The sequence below is a fragment of the Poecile atricapillus genome, chromosome 9 (assembly GCF_030490865.1).
Source record: "Poecile atricapillus isolate bPoeAtr1 chromosome 9, bPoeAtr1.hap1, whole genome shotgun sequence".
NCBI classification, from domain to species: domain Eukaryota; kingdom Metazoa; phylum Chordata; class Aves; order Passeriformes; family Paridae; genus Poecile; species Poecile atricapillus.
Genome location: NC_081257.1, coordinates 23,053,587 through 23,067,207, shown reverse-complemented (window position 1 = coordinate 23,067,207; position 13,621 = coordinate 23,053,587). Strand labels below are relative to the sequence as shown.

The following is a 13,621-nucleotide window of genomic DNA, read 5'->3' as shown; positions in this document are numbered from 1 at the left end:
GGAAACTATTTGGAAGTGGCAAAATTTGTGGACATTAATAAGAGACTTTAGCCCACTTTGATAGCGTGTTTAATAAAACATGCTGGCTTCCTGGTGACATCCTGCCCTGCCAAGCCCCGGCAGCTCACGCTGTTTAACCAGTTCCCCCCCGGCTCTTGCACCATCTCGTGAGAAAGAACCCCGGGCGTGCAGAGCCGGCACACCCCGGGGCTGCTCAGCCTCGGCTCTGCCTGCACACAGCCCAGTCACGGAATCAGGGACTCATGGAACGGGCTGGCTTGGAAAGGACCTTAATGTTATCCAGTTCCACCCCTGCCATGGGCAGGGACACCTCCCACCATCCCAGGTTGCTCCAAGCCCAGTCCAACCTGGCCTTGGACGCTTCCAGGGATGGGAGCCCACGACCCAGGAGCCATTTGAGAGGTGACATCCTGGCTGCTGCAGGTGGGGCAGGGGACAGCAAGGGGTGACAGCAGGGCTTGGAGGGCAGGGAGGATGAGGAATCACTTCTCCTCCCGCTGCTGGCGTTGTCTGGTGGATGCTCTGCACAATGGGATCTGATCACATCCCTCCTCCTGCCTCACATCAAACAGTGAGTCAGCGCTGGAGCCCCATCAGATGTCTCTGCCTCGGCTTTCAGATCTGGGAAGCAGAGAGGATGGTGCTCTGTGAGTATGCAAAGCAAGGAAAGCAGGGTGCCTTCAGATCTGCCACTTGGAAAATACCACGTTATTTATTTTCCACTGGCACCCACGTACCCCGGCAGGAATCCACACCACTGAGGCTCCCAGTCTGGGGAGATGTTCTGTCGGGGGATGCAGGTAACAACAGCTACGGGGCTGAACTGCCTCATGTCTGACTCAAACATTAACACAGAGAATATTCTCAACTTGCTAATCGAGTCAAAAAAATTACACACCCACCCCTAAAAATAATAATAAAATAAAGCTGGGACAGGCAGAAGAAGAGCCCAGGAGTGTGTTCCTCCTGCAGTTCATGTGAGGACACGAGTGAGTTAAACCTCAACCTCTCAGCTCAAGGCTTTGGGACAAGGTCTGTGTGTTCTCCCTGCTCATGGGGTGTGGGGGACCCAAGGGCCGGGTTGGGGGGGGTTGGTCCAAGCTGCAAATGCCATCAGCACAGGGCTGAGCAGGGGCTGCTCCTCAGGACAAGGGCACAGCTGAGAGTGGAGGCCAGGGTGGGGAGCTGGGGGCTGCAGCGCTGCCTGGGACGTGGTGGTCAGCACCTCTGAAAGTGCTCCAGGAGCTGTCTGGATGGGGAACATGGTTTGGGGGTGATGGTGGTGCTGGGGTGATGGTGGCACTGGATCATCTTGAAGATCTTGAAGGGATTCCTGGCACTCCAACTCATCAGGACTTAATGAATATTTGGCCCCTCGGAATAAATGGGATGCAGAGAGAAGAAAGGGAAGTGCAGGTGCACGAGGCCAGACAAGCCATACACATGACATTGTTTCCTCGTCAGGCAGACTGAAAAAACCCTTGGCCAGGAATATCATTGAGCTCTGGGGCAGTCTGGAGCAGCCGTGGGAGAATGCAACCCGTCATTTTCTAAATAAGAAGCCAAACCTCTGAATCCAGATCCTCCTCCTCCCAAAGTCCCGGTCTGATCCCATGTGCATCACGAGCCAGATGTGGCTTGGGCATTACTCCTGCTGCAAATTCAGCTGAAATAAGCACAAACAGGAATTAAATGGAATAGGAAATATTCATGGTGGATTTCTGCCTAATCAAGATTACACACGGTTCTGCTGACTGTGTTCAGCAGGACCCTCCTACATCGCTCCTGAACCCCTCTGTGCCACACAGAGCCCTGATTCCAGCCCTCCAAACAGCACCTGAGGGGACTGTGCCCATGTTTAGGTGAAACACAGCTCACCAGGACAGAGAGAGAGGCAAAGGACACCCAAGGCATCCCTAGGAGGAGTAGTATTTGACAGGAATGTCTCTCATAGTGCCCTTCCCTCTGTATCAGCAGGGATCTGGCTGAGAAGTCCTGGAGCAAACCACAACTGAGGGTGTTGCTGTCTTCCCCGAATACTTTCTCTAATGAGGTTTTTAAATAGTTTTGCCCCGCCTACACCGGCAGCCGGAGCACTTTCATCTCCAGGTGAATGGGAACCGAGGTGGGACCGAGCTGTCTGCCGGGAGATGATTTCCATACTGCGGGAGGCACAGCAGGGAAGAGCTGCGGCTCCTCTGGGAGCTGATCCCGGCGCAAATATTCCCCTCGTGCATCAGTGCTTGAGATGCAGAGAGGCTCGGCAGGACGGGGGGGCCTTGGCTTCCACCTGGGCCGATGAGAACGGCCCTGAGCCCGCAGGTACCCGCTGCAAAATGAGGTTTGTGAGCAGGACTCAATTTGTTCCGACCTGCTCCGAGTAACCGCATACCTCTCGTTCTGAGGTGGCAAAGATCACGTCTGTCCCGGAGGCTTTTGGGTGGGTGTGGAAGCACTTTCCACAGAAACGCATCTCGCCCCCTTCTCCTCCCCTGCGCTGCTGCCGGCGGAGCGGCGCTGACGTCGCCGGGGGGGCGAGCGCTCGCCCACCTGCACCAGCCGAGGAGAGCCCAGAATCATCCCAGAATCATCCCAGAATCATCCCAGAATCCCGGAATCACCGGGGCTGGAAAGCCCTCTGAGATCATCCAGTCCCAGCTGTGCCCCATCCCCACCCTGTCCCCAGCCCAGAGCTCTCAGTGTCACCTCCAGCCCTTCCTTGGGCACTCCAGGGATGGACACTCAAACCTCCCTGGGCACTTCCAAGGCCTGAGCTCCCTTTCCATGGGGAAATTCCTGCTCTGTCCACCCTGAGCCTCCCCTGGCCCAGCCTGAGGCCGTTCCCTCTCCTCCTGTCCCTGTTCCCTGGAGCAGATCCCAACCCCCGGCTGTCCCCTCCTGCCAGGGACTTGTGCAGAGCCAGAAATTCCCCCTGAGCCTCCTTTGCTCCAGGCTGGTCTCATTCCTCTGCAGGGATCAGAAAATCATGGGATATCCCAAGCTGGAAGGGGCCACGAGAATCCTCGAGTGCAGCTCCTGTCCCTGCACGGGGCACCCCAACCACCACATCAGAGTGGGCACCGCCTTGGCCTCACACACAGGGCTGCAGAGTGGGCTCTGACAGCCCAGACAGGGCTCTGAGCTCTTCTTCTGAGGGAAAAGGAATCGTTTCATCCCCAAATATTCACACGGGCTATACTGCAGTCGTCTGGGGAGACAGAAATGGCCACACAAGCTTATTACAGCTGTCCCTTCTGAGTTTATAAACTGCACATCCCTATCATGGAAATAAAGCCCAGCCCTGGAGAGCTGTGAACATCTGCAGCTGCTGCCCAGATGTGGTTGCCCAGAGCCTGAGCAGAGATTTCAGGGGAAAACCCCCGTCTGCCTCGCACAAAATGCCAAAACAGAGGACAGAGGTTTCGCTTTGTAACCCTCGACCAAGGAGACATTAAGTGCCTTTGATCTCCAGATAGAAAAATGATCTTTTGATTTCAGATTATGAAAATGAGGAACCATCTGCTAAGAAACAGCTCTGGACCCACGTTTTATTGAGGCCAGATGGTGTCCAGGGTTCCTACGTATGAATTCAATTAGCTGCTTGTGTCTGCGTCAGTGAGTCTGGATCCACCCAGTCATGTTTTTGGAACAAATATTGTAATATTCCCATGGATCCTCCAGACAGTGGGAGGTGTTTCCTTCACTGTGAAGGTTTTGGGAAGTAGTGACTTTGTCTCATTTTCATCATTTTCATCCCTGCTTTGCATTTCTAGCCCCTTGGTTCTCAAGGCTTAGGGTTTTCCCTGGATGTCTGCGCCAGCTGTGCCGAGTGAAGACCTCCCTGATTCCAGATTGCCCATCAGGCCTGAGGTTTGAGCCCCTGGGAACCTCTCCCATCCACCTCTCCTGCACTGGGACTGAGTTCCAGCATTATTTGGAACATAACCCATCTCCAACATCAGCCAGACCTGCTCCAGTCTCCTTCCTGTGCTGCTCACCAGGGCTTTACTCAGGGTTTAGCTCTGCTGAGAGCAAGGTCCCCGTGTCCAGCACCTTGCAGCAGGAAGGGTGGCACAACAGGAGGCCTTTCACAGGATGCAGAATGTGGGAATGAACAGACCCCTGAGCAGCCACCAGCCCCAGCACGGATGGGTTTGGACAACCAGGCTCTGCAGATCTCAGTTAGCTCCCCTCATCTTTCCACTCTAACAGTCTGGAAGTTCCTGGCTGGTTTTTTATACAGGTGTGGCTCAGCACCACATGTTCCCCTCAGCAAGCTGCATGTTTGCACCAATTTGCCTCACTACAAGTTGGAAGGGGGAAAATCCTGTGGGAATGGGCTGGGCAGCAGCCACAGGAGCAGCAGGTTGGGATTTGGGGCTGGAAGGGCCTCACTCACAGCCCACACCTTCCTCTGCATCCTGGGAACTCACCTGCCTTGAAAAATATTCCTGAGCAGGAAGTATTCCTGGCAAAGAAATGGCATTTGTTGTTTTCCTTTGACTTTTTGGGGAGGGATGGGGCCGTCAAGCTCAGCTGCTGTTTACAGACTCAGGGTCTGCCACTGCCCACGGTGACATCTCTTGTTTCAGGCTCCTCACCCATGAGCTGTGTTTGACTCTGGTTTTCCATCACTGGGAGGTCTGTGCTCTCTCTCCCTGCCTTTCCTGCCATGGAATCACGCTCTGTCCGGGCACGCTGTGGCTGCTGTGCCTGGGAATCCCCAGGGCACCTTTCCGGGCTGGCTCTGCTCCTCACCCTGCACGGCTGTGATTACAGCCCCATTACCAAATTAGAGGATTATAAGCATAATAATGCACAGAGAAACTACTAATTTCCAATGATTTCTCCTCTTAAAAAGAAAATCCAAGCCCTTTAGCAGATGGGGTTTGCAAAGAGCTCTGAAGGAGCAGCCATGAGGGAAGAGCCATGGAGCAGAGGGATGAGAAAATGGAGCAGGATCTCATTAGGGTGCAAGGTTTGTGATAATTACTTGAGGAAGCACAGGGAAGGCAGGGCTGGGCTCACCCTGGATCCCACAGCCACTGCAGGCTCCTCATGTGCCTGGAACACAATTTCACAGCTCTGCCCAACCCAAGCATCCCTCACTCCTTCCTTCCCAGGAATTCTCAGGAATCCATACCTGATCCCAACACACCCCTTGGGGTTTTCCCTCCTCTTGGTGCTGAACTGCTCGATGGAGCTGTTACTGCTCCAAACCCAGGATTTTAGGCAGCTGGTTCAAGTTTGACACCCCTCAGCACGGATTAGTCAGCTTTACACCGCACTCATCCCTCTGCTCATTCAGCCTCCATTGACAGTCTCACCCCCACCAGATGGCCCGGTTTTCCAGCCTCACAGTTTGTGTTATTCCAAGGACCCACCAAAGCTCCTGGGCTCTGCTGGCAGGTCCTTTGGGATTCCCTTACAGCAGCAGGAAGCAGCCTTAGGGCTCCCAAACCTCGGTGCAGAACCTTCCAGAAACACTGAATCCGCCCACCCATCTCCATCACACATTACCAACGTCACCCCTTGCAAACCACTTTGAGGAAGGTTAAGAGTTGGCTGGTTGAAGCCAAAGTTGTGACTAATATTTTTTGGGGAAAGTACTTGATGTCAAAACAAGTGAGAAGTGAAGCAGAGACATGTGGTACAGAGATGTGGGAAGGGATGGAGGGGCTTTTTGGTGCCAAATTTCCCTGTTCCCTGAAGGGAGCACCCAAGTTGCTTTATTTCTTAGTGCAGAATGAGACAGAGAAGGAAAACAGAGAAGGAAAACTTCCTTCTTTACTTCTTTTAGATCCTTGTGTTTCTAGAAAGCTGCTGAATCACCCCCCTATGATAGAATGTCATGGAAAAGGGTCCCCTGGTCACGACAGCAGCCACAGGCCAAGTCCCTGCCAGGTTCCAGAGCTGCTGGAGCCCCTCACTGTCACCCTCAATAATCCCTTTTCCTCATGGCTCCTTCCCACAGCCACAGGCTGCAGGTTTCAGGTTTTCCAAGCCTTTTCCCAGCCACAGCAAGGTGTGCAGGCACACAAACACCTGGAAAAACAATCAGTGGGCTCCAGCCCCAGGGACAGCCAGCGCTGCCATCCAGGCTCCCTCCCGACGAGTCAGGTGTGCCAGGAAACGCGTGGGCTCCGTCACTTTGGAAGTGAAATAAAAACAATTATTTTTAGTCATTTAGAGCAGGCAAAGGACTCAACCCTCAAAACTGCTTTGCTTCCAGGAGTTATTCAAACCCTATGGAGCCACATATATTTGCTTATTAACGAAGTGCCTGTGCTGGCCGAGCCTCCTCCCGCCCCACAGATCCCTCTGCACCCCGCTGCCTGCGGAGGCTCAGCTGCAGAGCTCATTTCCTATTTACATCCCAAAAAAAGCCCAGTTTAGCAGTGGCTGCTGCCCCTGCAGCCAGCAAGGTGTGCTGTGCAGGTGTGGGAGGGTGATTCACACTGCGCCGGCAGCACCCACAGGTTATCTGCGTCCTGTGGCTCCCGGTGCTTCCCCAGCACAGGCAATTCCAAGCACACCCAAATAAAGCCCCAAATCAGCCCTGTCTGGCCTCACCCTCTTTCTCAGCAGAGGGTTTGGACAGCTTCCATGGCTCTTTTTCTCTTCCTCCCAGAGGAAGTTGGCCTCACAAGCAACTCCCTGTGAAGGCTGAGCCAGAAGGTGGGACCTGGCCTGCTGTCCCTCTCTCCCGACCTCTCCTGATGGGAATAACAACCTCCGAGTCTCTCCTACGCCCTAGATGGGCTTTCCTCTTCCCAAGTACCCTCATTAACCTCTGCTCTGCTCTTGGCCTCACAGCCTGGATGAGGGTGAGCTGAGGGCATCAGTGGGGGCTCATTCTGGACCCCACTGGTCACTAAACGAGGCAGCCAGGCATGAGGAGCTGCACAGGGAAACAAAACATCCCACCACATTCTCCCTTCAGCTGGGCCTGCTGAGATAGCACAAGGGGGGATGGTTTTAGACTTAAAAGAGGAGAGATTCAGATTGGGTATCAGGAAAAAATTCCTCCCTATGAGGGAGGTGAGGCCCTGGCACGGGGTGCCCAGAGAAGCTGTGGCTGCCCCATGCCTGGAAGTGTCCAGAGGACGCTTGGACAGGGCTTGGATCAACCTGGGATAGTGGAAGGTGTGGCAGGGAGTGGAATGGGATGGTTTTTAAGGTCCCTCCCAACCCAAACCATTCCATGACTCTATAAACAGATGGCTGGAGCCCTTCAACTTTGGCTACTCTTTACAAACTCATCGGAAATACTAAAATACCCTGATTTTGGTTTGCCATCCCTTGGGAGCAGTGGTATTGTTCCCAGGCAGCAGCCAGGGGTTGTCAGGATGCCCAGACCATGACATGACTGGCTGAATGCCCCTGACAGCCCCAGTTTCACTGGAAATGACGGGCTGGGCTGGACATCCGGGTGCGGTGGCTTTGCCAGGCTCCAGCCCTCTCAGCGCTAACGTGCAGCAAGAGGCACTTCCCAGGGACAGATAGGATAAAAACTGAGTGTTATCACTGCCAGCTCACCAGATCATTGCAGATAATCTTCAGGGATGGGGACCTCAGGAACAACCCACCTGAGCAGAGGCTGCTCCATTAATCACTTTGGCTGCCCCCAGACTGAGCGAGGTTTGAGGCTCCCTCCTCCATCCGAGACGCCGTGTCACACTGTGACTGGATCCTCTGCTGAAATGCAGCTGCCGGAATTATGGAGGTGGAAGACCTTTATTTAGCCCAATCTTCCATCGTGAAACCTCCTCCAGACTTCCAGCAACCCCCTCCCAGAGCACTGAGTAACAGGACCAGTGCAGCTGCCTGCCATGACCTCCCCCGAGCCGCCGAGCCTTGTGTATTTTGGATACCAAACTATTTCCATCAGAAAGTAACTTCCTCAGAAAGTTAGTGAGAGATCTTGGGGTTTGTTTTCTTATGGGATTTAAAAATACAGATAAATTCTCTTTATGTTTGCAAAGAAAACTCTGAAACCTCCCTTAGCCATAAAACCATTTGGGAGCCCGAGCTGCCCTCGGGCTGTCGCCTCTCCCCAGCCATGGCTGTCGTTTTAGGCATCACTTAGCAACCCTTATGAGCAAGACCTTGTACAGTGCTGGGGTCACCACACCCACCACCACATCACACATCCGCACAGCCAGCTTTCCAGAAAAACAAAATTAAAAAACCAACAACGACAACAACAAAAAAAAACCCAACTCTTTTGGCGGCTTGTTCCCACTACTCAAATGTTACTGATTTGGGGTGGAAATTCCCTGGCAAGGAGCTTCTGTTTCCGTTCTGTGTCTTGTTGGGAAATGTGGTGGGGAGGGTTTTGGAGATGAGCAGGGGTGGCAGAGCTGCAGCCTCCCTCTGGAGTCCCTCAGAGCCCTGGGATGTGACCCAGCACCCACAGGCACCGCCGGTGGCCGTGGCCGAGCTGAGGGACACGGCGCTCCCTGATCTCCTGCACGGGGACGCTCCCGTGGGGAGTTCTGTGGGGAGCTGGGTGCACCCCACACCTTCCCCACACACACACACACCCCTGCCAGAGCACGCTGGGCTCTCAGCTGGAAGCCAGAGCCCCCATCCCTGGTGAGGAGGGCATGGACACACACGGGCCTGGCACTCCCACAGCAGGAATCTCCAGCAGCTCCCAGCCAAGGATGGGATGCAGCAGCCAGAGGAAGGCCTGACCTTCGTCACACTCTCCCAGGACAAGCAGCCGTTTGGGGAACCTCTCCCAGCTGGCTCAGGGGCACCTTTAATCACACACAGCTTTCCCTGTGTGACGCTGAGATGCCACAGAGCCATGGTGATGCCACCAGGGCTGGCAGGAGGTGACAGACACCTCACACCCCATGGGACATTGGTGATCCACCACTCTCGCTTTTTTCCAGCTGCAAGGCACAGAAAGCCCCTGGAGCCTGCCATGGCCATGGCCCAGGGGCAGCTGAGCAGGACAGCAGTGACTCAGGGCAGGGGGTTCCAGCTCAGCCTGCTCACAGGTGCCACCAGGACCAGGCTCAGGTGGGCACAGGGCACTGCTGGGCCAGCTCCCAGCTGGGCTCTGGGAGCCAGCGCTCGTTCTCGTGTCTCTCACGAGGGTGTGTGGTGTGGCTGCACAGATATCACACAGATATCACACAGATCTGCCTGGCTGGATGCTCCCCTCCCTCAGCATCCAAAACAGAAGGTTGTTCTTTGCTTTTCCTGCCAGCCACTATCACTCCATTGCCACATTTTATCTCCATGCAGTTTCTGTATGGAATTCTCTGCTCTGGGACTCTTTAGGATGAGAAGCCCTGTGTAAGTTTGAAACTATCTCTGAGTGCCATTGAATTTACCTAGAAATAATACAACCCCTTCAGTTCTGGAACCTCAGCATAAGGCAAGATTTAATCTTTACCTGTCCTTGGCCAAGCACCTTCCTGTGCTCACCAAGGTGTCTGAGCACCTGCCCTGCAGTGGCACCACACCAGGGTTCTGCTGTGAGGCTCAAGACTGATAGATTTTCACTGCTTGGGTAAAGCAAGCAAAGAAGTGAAATACTGAAATGAATAGAAGTAAACTCACAGCTTTGTTAGAACTGCACTACGTCCCTTCCATCAAAAATCTGATTTTTGCCTGGCTGGCAATGCCTCATCACTTCAATGTCATGTTATGGCCCACGACACCCAGAAAACCACAGCAGTACAAATCTGGGCTGTTCCCTGCCTCCCTTCCCCAAGGCAAGGAATTAGGAATGGTGAAAACAGAATCATGGGACTGAAATAATAAGAATTTTAAAAAAAAAGGAATCACAAGACCGGTGGTTTGGAGCCGGGGGTGCAGGGAGGGAGCCCATAGCCAAGCAGGGACCTCTGCTCAGGCTCCCACCACCTGGACACACCACACAGAACCTTCTCAGCTGGCATTTCTCCCTCCTTTCTGCCTCTTTCCAGCTCCTCAGGTCTGCACCTGAAAGAAGCCACAGAGGAGCCAAATTGATTTACTGAATTTTATCCTTTTTTCCCCTATAAGGAAACATTCCTTTTTCCCCCCCCATGAACATTTCAAACCTTGCACATTTTGGGGATGAAAGCTCCTCTGTGTGTCTCCAGCTAAAGAGGGACTTTGACTTCCCACCTGCCACTCTGGGACTGATGCAAGCAGGAGCATGAGCAAGCTGACTCCCATTTCCCAGGAGACAGATCAGCCAGATTTAGGAAAAACTGAGCAGTCTCCTGTGCCAGGACCCATGGCAGATGCAGGGGGAGCGGCAGGGATGGAGCTCAGAGCCCGTGCTCATTGCCAGGGATGCAGCACAGGCTGTGCTCGGCTCTCCTGGGGACCCCTTCGGGCTCTGCACCCAAATACCTGAGCTGGGTCCCCTCAGCTGGGTGTGAGTGGGAGCACAGGTGATGAGCACACCTGCAAGTCCTGTGGAGGGACCCTGCATGGCACAGAAGCTTGGCCAGGTGTGTTGTCCCCTTCCCACCACGGCTGGAGCCAGGGAGAGGGACAGGGTGACACCTCCAGCCCAAACAGCCCCCACAGGACGTGAGCCACCCCTGGGCTCTCCATGCATGCAGGACCCCAGCAGCTCACACACAGTGATGGCTCCCTGGGCATTCCAGATTCCTGCTTCAGGAAAGGGGATTCTGGGACCTTCAGGAGAGAGAAATAACTTTCACTAGCTGGAGTGCAGGGTTTGATGGTGAGATAAGCACCCTGCAAGTGCCCTCTCACTTGGGATGCCTGTGAACACTGACTATTCACACCAAATCTTCTCCCTCCATTTCCCCTCATCCACCCATCCTGAGGGCCTTGTCCCCAAACTTCACCCCAAGGCCACCAAGTGTTCTTTGGCTTCATCACAGTACAGTTCATCACTAAAGTTATTTTGCTAAATCCCTTGAGCTATTAGTCCCCAACAAGACCATCACAAAGGACCCCAAATACGCCGTGGCAGAGGCAACCTGCACATTCCCAGAGTGCCTGTGCCTCTGGAGGTGTCAGGACTCTTCACTCCCATTGGCAAATCCAAGTCTGCAGTAACCCACATCGCCTGACTCCTGGTCTTGTGCCCCGATCACAAGATGAGCTTTCCCTCTGCAAGAGCACCGGGAGCGAGGGATGAAACATCCCTTGTGTTGCCCAACACCTCCCCCACGGACGTGCTCCACTCAGACCTTGGGACGTGGCCATCAGCCAGGACCCAGCACAGCAAGGACACAATTCCTGGGCAGCTCGGAGCCTCCAAGGGTTTCCACTCCCACCTTGGTAATCCCCGATTTTCACAGCACGGATTTGGGACTGAGGTGAAGCTCAGGCAGGCAAGTCTGCAGTATCAACTTCGGCCATGGGAATCTTGTTTTAGGGGAAAAAACCCTGAGATAACATCCTGGAAATTAAAAACAACTTTCTGTATTCCCTCTTTTTCTTCTCCTGAGGCCAGGGAGGCCCCACTGCATTCTTGACAAATACAAATGCAATAAACCAAACTCATTTACATGAGCCTTCAGTAGGGATTCAATATCAAGATAAATTTTATTCAATGGAGCATCTTTATAAGCTGAAATCCAGTGAATTCACCTTTTCAGGGCATCCCCATTTCCCACCCTGCCCCAGAGCCCAGCTGGGAATTTGGATCAGCCAGCCCCAGGTACTGAGAGACCAAACTGGGGCCAAACTGGTGAGAACTGGGGAGCCCAGCCCAGCTGTCCCTCCTCTGTGGATGCTGCTGCTGGCACTGCTCAGCAGCTCTGCTGTGCATGGACCAGAGATGCTCAGGGGTTTCAGGTGCCACACACAGACCTGCTCCCACTTTGGTTCTGATTCCTGAACTGTCCTGGGATAAAATGATGATCTAGAGATGAAGCAATGATCTACAGAGCAGAAGCAAAGCCGAGGACTGTGCTGGTGGTGCTGATGCTCCGGGTCAGGTACAGGCTGTGCCTGTATTTACACATTTTGAGGAGTCATTCTCTGTCTTGCTTTCATGCAGTGTTAATATTTCTTGAGCATCCTGGAGCTTTATTCCACATTCTTTGGCATAGGTGAAGCGACTTTTTCTTTCTGTAATTAACAATGGCGCTCTCCAGAAGCAGATAATTTGAAAATACAAATGTTTTATTGATCTCATTTTTACCGATCCAAACCGGACTGGCTCCTGAGGAGACAGACACCGCGGCTTTGCATTACCCTGCTTTCCCCTGCTTGGCTTGACCCATTTTCCCCTCTCTTTCCAACAGAATCAAATCCTGTAACTAACCTTTAAGGCTTCCTTAGGCTTTATTTTGTTCCTATTAACCTTCTGCTTCTCTGGATAATTCTGCAGCCAAGAGTAGGTGTGACTCCCACGGCACAAGTCTCGCTGTGCTGTTGACTCATGTGCTGTGCTCAGCCAGCTCCTGGGATGGGAGGCTTATGCAACGTAGCGAGGTCTCCCAGAGCATATGCTGCTCCTGGAGCTGTGAGATCCCGGCGTGTTCTCCTGCTGGATGTGCCCGTGGGACACACGCGCTGCCGAGCCGCCCTGGCTGTGCCCCGAGCACGCACACGAGACCCCCACGCAGCCCTGGAGAGGGGATTTGGGCAGGCTCCCCCCTCCTCCAGAGCTAAAAGTCAAATATCTGTGCAGAGAGGCTGCTGGGCTCTGGGTAGGGGTGGCTGTGCAGCTGCTGCCCGCCCTGGGCTCCGGGAGCTCCCAGCGAGGAGCCCTCCCTGGGTGTTTTAAAGGGCACTCAGTTCTAAACACAGATTATATAAAGTGAACTTAACAGACGGTCAGATTTGGCCTGGCATGTTGGGAGGGTTCTCACACGGATCTTTTTTTTAGAGGGAAACTAGCAAGACATGTGGTGAAAAACACCCTATAGCTTGTAACTCCTGTCTCTGAGATCCAGCCATCTGTTCCCATGAACTTCAAGTGAGAAGCAGCCACCATTTTGAAGGCAGACACTTAAAAAAGTGAGAGGATCCAGCCCTCGATTCCTTGGGCAGAAAGCTGCTCTGGTGCCTGTCTGAAAGGGCAATGCACAAACTGCAAACCTCCCTGGGCAAGATTATCTCCCCTGCACGGCTGAGCAAAGGCTGAGCTAATGGCTATAAAATTAATAAAATTGCAGGATGGTTTGGATTGGAAGGGATCTTAAAGCTCATTTCATTTTCCATCCCTGTGCCATGGGCAGGGACACCTCCCACTACCCCAGCCTGCTCCAAGCCCTGTCCAACCTTGAACACTTCCAGGGATGAGGCAGCCACAGCTTCTCTGAGAAACCTGTGCCAGGCTCTGCCCCCCTCACAAGAAAGAATTTCTTCATAATATCTAATTTAATCTCCCCTTTTTTAGGGGGAAAAAAAAAAAACATTTAAAAACCGTTCCCTCTTGTCCTAGACTGTGTAAATTGCTGATGCTCTGGTCCCCCATGCAGCAGGGGGTGAGGAGCAGCAGCCCCTGAGTGGGAAGGCAGGGCTGGCAGCAGGCAGGGCACCCTGGCATCCCTGGCAGGCAGCTGGGGCTGAGCGAGCCAGAGCTGTGCAGGCCGGAGCAGCCCCTGCTTCCCCCTGCGTGTCTCGCTGCCACCCAGCCCAGAAACTCGCCAGATTCATA

At 53.6% G+C, this 13,621-nt stretch overlaps 1 long non-coding RNA gene across 1 annotated transcript; it reads right to left on the bottom strand.

The window, feature by feature from the left end:
• Positions 1–504: 504 nt before the first annotated feature.
• LOC131582330 (uncharacterized) lies at positions 505–12,729 on the bottom strand. The gene is made up of 3 exons (XR_009278312.1): positions 12,281–12,729; positions 1,590–1,687; positions 505–642 (listed from the first exon to the last, which is right to left on the bottom strand). It is a non-coding gene; the product is annotated as an uncharacterized LOC131582330 (long non-coding RNA).
• Between the last annotated feature and the right edge of the window lie 892 nt (positions 12,730–13,621).